We start from the raw sequence: 11,558 nt of genomic DNA on the forward strand, positions 1-11,558 counted from the left end.
TTGCTGAGAATCCATCATCTCGATAAATTCTTTGCTATAATGATCTTCATTATCATCAACCCATAAATTAAAATCTACACAAATGAAGGTCTATTTATTCATATCATCTATTCCCTCTAAGTATGTCCTAAATTCATCAATAAATGAAGTTCGATTCGTCTCTGGTGGTCTATAAACAACTATGAACGTTAGCTTTCTATTACTGTTTATCATAAAACTCACCATTATATGTTCAAATGTGATGAATTTTGGAGAGGCCAGCAACTGCATATGAGAGTATTTCTTTAATATAAATATCCCTACTCCTCCTCCTCTTCTGTTTATCCTAGGAATATGCATGAAAGTGTGAGCTGTTGGAGTCATTTCATGGATTTTTGCACAATCATATTCATTCAGCCAAGTTTCTGCTACAGCAAAGACGTTAAACGCATTCTCAGTAATTAACTCTCGTATTTCAATGGTTTCATTACCAACAGTCTGTATATCTATAAATCCACATTTGATATGATTGATGTTCCTAGTATCCATGGTCAGTCATGTCTCTGATTTTAGAATTTTCCAGCTCTAGTGACTTACAGCCTCTACTATTTACTGCATGATTTGTTTCAGGTCGTGAGTTTCTGACACAATACATTTGATATTGTCACTGATACAGTCTTTGGTTTGATGATCTTTTGATGATCTTTCAGCGCGATCACTTTTTCATCTCGAATTAAATTAAACTTTCTTAAATTCAACGCTTATCTTTTTTTTTTTTTTCGTAAATAAAACATCAACCATTTTTACACTATATTATTCTTAATATAGTTATCCCTCTAGACCGTAACACAGAAAACGTTGGTATTTTTTTTCCTTTCAAGGATCAACTACATTATTTTTTGCCATAAAAGTTACTACTTACTGTATATATTTTCTTTCATCGATTTTGACATTTAAATGATTTGAAAGCGTCAAATTATATCTAAAATATATAAGTAAAACGGCTATTATTTTTATAGAGTTATGCTCTCCTCTCTCTCTCTCTCTCTCTCTCTCTCTCTCTCTCTCTCTCTCTCGTAGTAGTAGTAGTAGTAGTAGTAGTACACTGGCTATCTGGCAATTACAAAAAGAAAGAATAAATAAATAAATACAAAAATGAAAAGAAAAAAGATAAAATGATGGAATGTGGACATACAATGAATAAAATTCCTACATCATTATAAATTTCGAAGGGATGGTGCGTCGCTGTTCACTGTCACCATCACTCGCCTGCACCATTACCGCCTCTCACCAGGTCACTACGTCACCGCACTCATCATCACCAGTTCACTTTTCACAACACTCAGGCACCCTCCCACATCCTCCCTGTCCGTCCCCGCCACCATCACTCATCGCTATACTCAATTGTTATTATCTCTGTCATCTTCATGGAGACATACACACAGTTCCCCCTCCCCCTCCCCTTCTCTCTCTCTCTCTCTCTCTCTCTCTCTCTCTCTCTCTCTCTCTCTCTCTCTCTAGACCTGACTCCACGTGTGTAAATAAAAATATGGGCAAGGGGATGCTTTTTATCTTTTTTTTTTTTTTTATTGTTTCCTCACGTCTCGTTCCGTCCTGTCCTGCGGCAGTCACACAACCCATTATTTTTTCCCCAGTATCTCTTATTTAAATCCTCACCTTAGTCTCCCCGTTCGTGTCAAAGAATATAATATTTTCCTTACTATTTATTCTTGTTCTTGACAGCATGACACTAGGAACTCATTAGCATTCATTATGTTAGAAGTCTCTCCGTTTCTCATTATTTTAAAGTTTAGTATCTTTTATTTTTGTGTATCCAGAGGGCATAGTAAAGGAAAGAGACGGGTTATCATTATAAAAGCACCATTCTAAGATATTATAAGGGCGGGTATTCTGAAATGTTGAAGTGATTTATCTCGAATATATTTAACAAATTTTAATGGAAAATATTGTGGTTTTCAAGTGTATTCATGATTCTAGTGATACATTAACAAGTATTTTCCATTATCAGCTGGAAAAACACCCATGAAAACCTGACTATTCATCACTGTGGCTTTTGAAAATAGTCATGATGAGAGAACAAATCGTTTAAGAATAAAGGTCAAGATCTTCATGAAATATTTGGTTGTTAACAGAGGACAAAATAAGAAAAGTGGCGTTATAATATATTTTTCGTACATCTTAAAAGTCATCATCGACTATTTTTCTTTCACGTTACCAGAAAATAAAATAAAGAACACACTACAAAAACAAAAAACAAAAAACAAAAATCCTCGTAATACACCAGAAAGGTCTGCCCTGAATATTTTTGGGTAGATAGAAGAGAAAGTAAAGAAAGAGGGACACGTTATAATTAAAATTTTCTTCTCACTCTCGCACGATGGAGGAGATTCGTCACTCGGAGGCTCCTTGACGCTTACACACGACTTACTGCCACTGTAAACACTCGTCAAAACCATGAATACTCTATGAGGCGGCTGCTGGGGACGTCGTTAGCGGCGCCAGAAAGCAGCTGTCAGCCGGGTGAGGAAAAAAAGAAGAGTAAAAAAGAAAAAAAAGAAAAAATGAATTAAAAAGCACATTCTGTCATACTGCTCTATTATAAAATGCTGAAGTGATCCCTTTTTATGGCTCCTCAGTAATGTATTAGAAGTCGGCGTGTCGTGCAGTCTCATTTTTTAGGTCATGGTATCACTTACTGCTTGAAATTCACGTATACACAAGGCGTCTGCAGCAGGAGGAGTGGTTGAGGAAGCAGTAGTGACTGTTTTCCTTCCTCTCCCTGTCTGCCCGTGACCACATGTGTGAGGAAGCGTGTTGAGTCGTCTTGTTTTAGTTCCTGGTGACCTACACGAGTTGGAATTTACTCATAACGGTGATGTAAAGAAATAAGAAGACTTTTTAGTATTCATATTACTTTTTTTCTGTTTTTCAACTCTTAATGCTCCATATATGTCGAGATTTACTAATAACTGTGATGATTCTCTGATGATATAGGAGTAAAAAGACTGTTTTAGAATCCTCGCAATCCTACTTTTGTTTTAAGATTTTATACGAATTGCTGTGATGATATAAAAGTAGACAGACTGCATTTAAAATCTTCACATTCCTATTTTCTTTCTTCCATCAGTCAGGGCTTAGTTATTTTTTACGTTCTTTCGTTTCTTCTCCGCAGATAATACAAGAGTACAGAGACTGTTTTTAAATCCTCATATCGCTATTATTTCTTTCTTCCATCAGTCCAGAAGGTTAGTTATCTTTCATGATCTTTCGTTTCACTTCCACATATATCTTAAAAAAAGCTATTGCTCACCAGTAACCATGACGCTGCAGTTACGAATGTTTCTAAATGCCATCTTAACCATATTTTCTTTCTTCTTTAAGCTATAAATCCCAGACAAGCGCGTTTGTTCTGGTTATAATGTTCCGGTAAAGCCGAAATTTACTGGTAACCAAAGCGGAAATAGTGTTTTTGAGACCTCACACCATTCATTTTCTCTCCTTCCTCAGTCAAGAGTTATTTTTTTCTCATTTCTTTAGACGCGTTGGAGTCTTGCCTCGGCTCCAGATGTGCTGCGGAGGAGGTAAAGGTCACAAATAACCACAGCGTTACAATACTAAAGAGCCAGTGCTTCAAAATGCCACACTGTTCATTTTCTTTTCCTCTTTATTCTCCGGCCATGGATTAGAGGCGCAGAAGTCCCGCTCTCTCATTTTGGTCCAAACGTCCCGTCCAGGTGAGATTTACACAACACTGCCGCGTTGCAAAAGGAAGTGGTTCTCTCTCTGACTGCCGCCACCACGCTGTCCGTTTTTATTTTGTCTCCTACGTCGCTGTGCTGCGTTTCGTAATAGGATGAAAACAAAAGGGAGCAGGGTATTGTATTTATTTATGCTTATTGTGCTCGTCCATAATGGCATCGTGGTTGTTGGTGAAGCAAATTATGAAATGATTCCCCCGAGAAAGGAATGGATAATTGCCGCTGTGTTATTATTCAACTCTTCTTTCTTTTTTCGTGTGTGCGTGGTGATCTTGTATGTGTGTTTGTGTGTGTGTGTGTGTGTGTGTGTGTGTGTGTGTGTGTGTGTGTGTGTGTGTGTGTGTGTGTGTGTGTGTGTGTGTGTGTGTGTGTGTGTGTGTGTGTGTGTGTGTGTGTGTGTGTGTGTGTGTGTGCGTAAGTGGTGGTCCTGTGTATGTGTGCAGTAGTAATCATGTGTATGTAGGTATGTCATGGTTTTGTGTAAAGTAAGCATGCATAGTTACCATCACCTTCAAAAATAAGCTGGCAGAGCAGTTTTTACCTTCTTCTATAAAAAAAAAAAAAATCAGGATGTAATTATGTATAATAAGACTGCGATTACTTCATGATCAATCTATGGACCTCAGAGTATAGAAAGATAAGAGGATGTGTAAGAAATCACCAGATACACACATGGCAGTCCCTGAAAACCTGTTACTCGAACTTCTACGGGATCCGAAAACATATTTAATTCATAGATGAAATAATAAAGAGCAGAAAGGACACAAGGAAAAATGGAAGTAAATTTTCTATTCCTCTCTCTTGGACCAAACATGTTAATCTGTTTCGCGTGACATATAAATTCATATAAGAATTAAAAAGGCGGTAAGTAAAGGCAATGATAAGCACATTTCCTTTCCTCTCTTCTGCTGTTTATTGATCCTTCCCCTCCTCCTCCTCCTCCTCCTCCTCCTTCTTTTTTTTTTTTCCTTTTCATTTCCTTTCCGCACAAATCTCCTTAACTTTTATTCTCTCTCTCTCTCTCTCTCTCTCTCTCTCTCTCTCTCTCTCTCTCTCTCTCTCTCTCTCTCTCTCTCTCTCTCTCTCATGAAAACACCACGAAAACCTCAGTAACTTCTACTAAAGCCTGTTAAATATAAGTCAAGATTAGACACCGAAATGTTTCAGCGCACGATTGATTCAAAGACTGGTTGTTTTCGCTCCTGACACCGTTTAGAATTCCTGTTTAATCTTCACTACAACCATGAAAACATCCAAAGTAATGTCCAGTAAATCCTATGAAAAGTAAGTCGAGATAGTTGAGTGCACGAGTGATACAAAGACAGACGTAGCAATCCCCGACGTCTTGTCCCAGATGCCCTGCCTGAGACACCCCGGCCCGCCCCGCTCCTCACGCAGCAGCAACAGCAGCCTGGCGCCCTCGTTAACATTCCTCAACCTCTTACCTCTGATAATGAGATTTTCAAGAATAAGACCATTACCTCCCTTAATACCAAGGCACAAGGTGGGCTTTGTAGGCGCGGGGGCTTTTCAGGCGGCCGTCTCTTCTCGCCTCCTTTCCTGGCCGTCTCCTTGTGCAGGTAAAGACCTTTCCAGCATTCCTCCCGCGACGAGCACATGCCTGCACACAATGGCTGCCCCTCCAGTGTGGTCCTACCGAGGCTTACAGGGACAGGGAGGAGAGGGAAAATGTGACGGTAGAAGATGTGATGGGAAGGAGGGCATGTGACGGGTGGGAAAGTAAGAGAGATGTGACCAAAAGGAAGGAAAGCGAGATGAGGATGTGACAGGAAGGAGAGTGAAGTGAGAGGACGTGACAGGTGGGAGAGGAAGATGAGACGGTAAGAGAGGGAAATGATGTGTTAGGAAAGAGACAGTGGGGGAAGGATGTGATGGGAAAACAAGAAAAATAATGTGACGCAAGTAAGAGGGAGGTAAGATGATGTGTTGGAAGGGAGAGAGTAGTGTGAGAATGTGACAAGAGAGAGACAGAGAGAGGTGAGGGAATGTGACGGGAAGGGGAGAGAGGGAGAGGATGTGTCTGGAGAGAGAAGGTGAGAGAATGTGACGGGAAGGAGAAGGTGGTGAGACAACATAACGGGAAAAAGAGAAGGAAAGGATGTGTACGGCGGGGGAAGAGGAGTGTGACGGGAGAGGAGGGATTTTCTATTGGGGACGGGCAGAGATGTTACGAGAAAGAGGGACTGTGACGGAGATAATGAAACAGAACGAATGGATGGTGAAGATGAAAAGAGAGGAGAAAGAGGAGGAGGAGAAAGAAAAAGAAAAGAAGCACAAGAAGAAGAAGAAGAACAACAACAACAACAAAAACAACAACAACAACAACAACAACAACAACAACAACAACAACAACAACAACAACAACAAAACAACAACAACAACAGCAACAATAAGATAAGACGATTTCATAACAGTTCGAGGTAATGGAAGCCGCGAAAATAATCTTCATTTATCTCTCTCTCTCTCTCTCTCTCTCTCTCTCTCTCTCTCTCTCTCTCTCTCTCTCTCTCTCTCTCCCTCATATTTCGCAAGACCCCCGTTACAAAAAAGAAAAAGAAAAAAACACTATCATTATTTCTTCCTGCTGGATGTGGGGGAAATATAACTCATTATCTCTCTCTCTCTCTCTCTCTCTCTCTCTCTCTCTCTCTCTCTCTCTCTCTCTCTCTCTCTCTCTCTCTCTCTCTCTGTATGCAACATCTGTCGAATTGTTCCTCCCCTGCAAGCAACCACAAGAAACCCATCATACCACCACCACCACTACCACCACCACCAGCACCGCCACCACCTCCCCTGCTCTCTACGTAAGTGCTGACATCCGCGGTCACCGAGGTGCGCTACACTTTCCTGTTCTCACGCTACACTGGCGGCGAGCGGCGAGGGGGAGGGAGATGGAGCAGAGCAGGCAGGTAGAAGCGTAAACAAGGTAGCCCAGGTAGTCCCAGTAATCCCAGGTACAAGACCCACGGCCCTCCTGCAGTAGCCCAAGTCCAGCTACTGAGCTACTGGTTCGTTTGGTCCCGAGTATCACGTTAGGGACTTCTGGGTTGGGTTCGGTAGCTGTGAACGGGAAGTGAGCGTGTCGGGATGCGGTCCGTGGAAGGCAGGCAGGCAAGCAGGCAGGCGGTGGTGCTTCTGTCTTTATTACAGCAATTACGGTGTCGTTTTTGCACACTGAGGTGACGGTAAAATTGAGCGTGCTTGATGTAGTTTCCACTGTTTCTGAATTCGGGGATTAAATATTATCTTGTTCAGGGGTAAAGTAGTATAGTAAAGTAAAGTAAAGTAGTACAGTGTAAAGTTTGCTTCTAATGGTAAATGTAGACACGAAGATGGTGATGAGAGAAAATGTTTATGAATGGTGGTCGTTTTCTCGTGTTTCTGAATCTGAGGGTTTAGTATTGTGTTATTCGGGAGTAAAATACAAAATGTTAATCTTGTTTTTTTGTAATAGTAAATGTAGACACGAAGATGACGTGGAATGAGTGAAAATTGGTAGAAATGAATGTAAAAGAATTTTTCAATGTTTCCGAGCTCGATTATTTGATATTGCGTTATTCAGCTGTAAAAAAAAAAAAAAAATACAGAAGGTGATTGAGTGAACTTTGCTTCTCATAGTAAATGTTCACAAGAAAATTATAATGGTGAGTAACGGCTGTTATAGATTAATGAATAAAAGTTCTCTCATTTTTTTTTTCGAGTTCGAGAATCTGAAATCGTGTTATTCGACAGTAAAAATACGAAAGGTGAATGTGTAATGTTTACTTCCACTGGCAAATATTCACGCGGAGATAGTGATGATGAATATAAATTTATTCTGAATGAGTGCGCAAAAGTTTTCTCGTGTTTCTGAGTTTGAGGATTTAATACCGTGTTATTTAATAGTAAAAAAAAATGAGGAGTGAATGTGTTAAGTTTGCTATTAATGGTAAACTTAAACTCAACACGAAGCTGAGTTTAAATGAATCGGAATACATATGAACGAATAACTAATACTCATAAAGACTTAATTTACTACCATGATTTTTCTCGATCGCAATGATTATGGTAAAATGTTCGGATCTGCATGTCTTTTTTTCCTTTCTCTTTTTTTTTTTCCCTCCTTGATCTTATCTAGTTATGATACTGCACTTCTGTACCGCCACCACCGTCACCATCCCTGTCACGGTCACTATCAACATCATTACTACCAACACTACTACTGGCATCACCACCACTACCACCACCACCATCAGCACTACCACTATCACTGTAGATTACTCACAAACACGCGAGAGAGAGAGAGAGAGAGAGAGAGAGAGAGAGAGAGAGAGAGAGAGAGAGAGAGAGAGAGAGAGAGAGAGAGAGAGAGAGAGAGAGAGAGAGCTACGTATTTCCGGCCAAACAAGACATATGAGGCTTTCCTTTATCCATTTTGGCATTTGGGTAAATTTGTTTTATTATTATTGTGTTTGTTTGAGTGTTTCCTTATCATTTATCAATTTTGTTTAAAGTGAACACACACACACACACACACACACACACACACACACACACACACACACACACAAATGAACTGGGAAAAAAAAAGGAATGATAACAGCTGAAATTATACATGTAAACATCGATACAATGAAAAAAAAACTAGACAAACAAACATTTGGAAACAAAACAAAAAACCAGTAATAGTAAATATGTAACTCAAATTTCTGCATACCACACACACACACACACACACGAATGAACTGGAAAAATTACAACAACTATGAGTGAACGTACTTATATACATAAACATGAAAAAAAAAAAGACAATCATAAACATACAAAGAAAGAACCAGACAAGTGTAGGGGTAAATATATAGCTCAAACCCTATATACCACACACACACACACACACACACACACACACACCAATATTTACAGCCGCAGGACCATCAAGTGACCGAGACCAACGCCTCCTTCCCCAGACGCTGCCTACCACGGTGAGTTATGGCGCTACTCGGCCACGATTTTATGGCCCCCACCCTCTCCTGCGGCTCACCTGCAGGGGTCGCGTGTGTGGCGGGCGCGGCGGAGGGCACGCGGGACCCAGGGAATGGCTGTTATTTACTCCAAGCCAAGAAGAACAGCAGCTAAAGAAGTTAAAAGGGAAGGGACAGACGGAGGGAATTGGCGGCCCACCCAGAGAGAGAGAGAGAGAGAGAGAGAGAGAGAGAGAGAGAGAGAGAGAGAGACGTCGTACATACGCAGACCAATTACTTTTAACCTCAAGTCTGTTCCTCATTGAAAAAAAAAAACAACAGCGAAGGTCTCTGTTTATCCCTTGAGTTTTATCGTAAGTGAGACGCCATAGCTGAAGTACACCAGGCAGGTTGAGGACTTGGTCAACCCGCTATCTGTTGGCGAAGAGATCTATTAAAATGTATTGCTTTCCTTGAGTTACTTTAGCAATGCAGCATGAGAAAGTTACCGTCCTCCCTCTTCATAGCGTTGTCCTCATTTCATCCAGTAAAAAGGAAAAATGAGTCCATGAATCGAAGGCAGGACGGGAAGCTTATCATAATTCTTATCCCTGACTTTTTTTTATAGAGATGACAAGACGAAACTAATAAAACAGCGATGGAAAAGAGGTAATATTTACGATGTCACTTTTACTTAGATGACAAGACGAAAGGAATAAAATACTGATGGGAAAGATAAGATTTTACTTCGCCGCTTTTACTTAAATGACAAGACAAATCTAATAAAACAGTGATGGAAAAGACAAGATTTTACCCCGTCGCTTTTACGGAGATGACGAGACGGAATGGAATAAAACGTGATGACGGAGGGAGCAAAGTATAACGTTTACCGCAGCAGCGTTCATGCCGTGTGAGGGGAACGTGCTTAATCTCGTGTTTGCTGCCTCTATATTCACTCTAGGAAGCCAAAGAGTCAATGAAGGCAAGAAAGACCAACACGAAAGAGCAATAAGAGATTATACATTTTTTTTTTTTCTGTCTCTCGTGTGTGCGTGTGCGTGTGTGTGTGTGTGGGGAGTGTGTGTGTGGGAGGTGTATAGAAGGGTATGTCAAAGGATAAAAAGAAAAAAAAAAAATATATATATATATATAAAAAATCCTACTTAAATGTCACATATATATTGAACGCATTACTATCGACTTATTTCACGAGGGGCCGCTTGTTTTTAATTCATGTTTTATTTGATTTTTGTGTGTATGTATAAAGAAAGGCTAGATAGTCAAAGGATGCAAAAAAACAAAAGAAACGCTTTAAAAATCACCTCGTTTATATGCCACTCCTTCAAAAGTCATAGAAAAATGCTACCATCACCACCACCACCACCACCACCACCACTATCACCACCACCACCACCACCTCCTCCTCCTGCTGCTTACGGACCGCATTCTTGAACACTCTGGGCTCTCATAAGAACTAATTTCTTATGGATGTTTTCCTAATGACGGAGTGGAATCTTTCGTTCAGTTAATGCCAGAATCACGCAAACACTCTTAAAAAAAAACCGGTAAATATTACAAGTCAGTTAAGAAAAAAGGAGTTAAAACGGCAGAACATACAAAAATACTAAGGTAAATCACAATGTACGTCATGGGGAGTCATGCAAACCTTTCTGTCACTTTCCACCCTTGAAATAAGACGCGGGCCCTTAGGTAACCACATCGCAGTTAGTAACATACAAACTACCTTCCCTACCAAGACATACCGAGGCTGGGAGGACATAAGAAGCCATACAGTCGGCTACTTCTTTCATCATCGGTCTCTTTCTGAGGAGGGAGAGAGCTGAGGTCTTGGGAACGTGGGGGAAGCAAAGGGGGATCAATCAGTTACTACAGCGAGTAAGGAAAGGTACAGTATATCACGTGAGGTAGAAAGGACTGGCAGTGTGTCGTCTTTTCACGAAGGAGCGAAGGGTGTCGTGGAGAGGGTTACTGAAGGGGAAAGGGTGGCGAGGAGGCGAGTCTTGGCTCATTTGTAAAGGAAGGAATGTTTTTTATTGGACCGAGGGCTAGGCAGGTGAGGTGAGGGACGGAGGAAGGGAGGGCGAAGCAAAATGAGTCTTGTTAAGGGGAAGCATACACGCCACGGGGCTCTGGTGGCTCCGTGGTGGGTGGGTGAGGGAAGGGGCGGTGCTAAGTCCTTTTATGGTGCGTGGAAAGGAACTGCTCAAGCAAGGAGGAGGAAAAACGAGGCGGTGTAATGTAATGTAATGGCGCACCGGTACGAGCCACGACGCGCGCTCTTGAGTAACAGGTTCAGAATTTAGTCTCAGAACATATTTTTCACTTATATTCCTCTTTATATTTTTTACCTACTTTTTTTACAGTGCCATTTCGTTGTTCAGCATTTTAAACATTCTATTTCCTTGCTTAAAATGTCTTCTAGTTTGTAAAGGATAGTTTTGTGGTAAGATCCTCGACTTGCAAACCTTGGACACAGGCTCGATGATCGCCGTGTATCTTAGTCCCTCCCTGTCATGTTTTTCTTTCATTTACGGCAAAAAAAAAAAAAGGAAAGAAATCTTGCGCAGTTGTATGTATGACTCAAAGTGTGCTTAATTACGGTAAGGTTACTTTTATAACTTAACTATTACGTTTCCCTGTGTTGTCAGTGATTCATGTCCCAGTTTGTTAAGAAAAGATTAAATTATGATAACTTTTTTGAAGAATTATTGCAGTCACTAGTCTCTCTCTCTCTCTCTCTCTCTCTCTCTCTCTCTCTCTCTCTCTCCTCTCTCTCTCTCTCTCTCTCTCTCTCTCTCTCTCTCCTCTCTCTCTCTCT

The sequence above is a fragment of the Scylla paramamosain genome, chromosome 14 (genome assembly GCF_035594125.1).
Source record: "Scylla paramamosain isolate STU-SP2022 chromosome 14, ASM3559412v1, whole genome shotgun sequence".
NCBI lineage: Eukaryota > Metazoa > Arthropoda > Malacostraca > Decapoda > Portunidae > Scylla > Scylla paramamosain.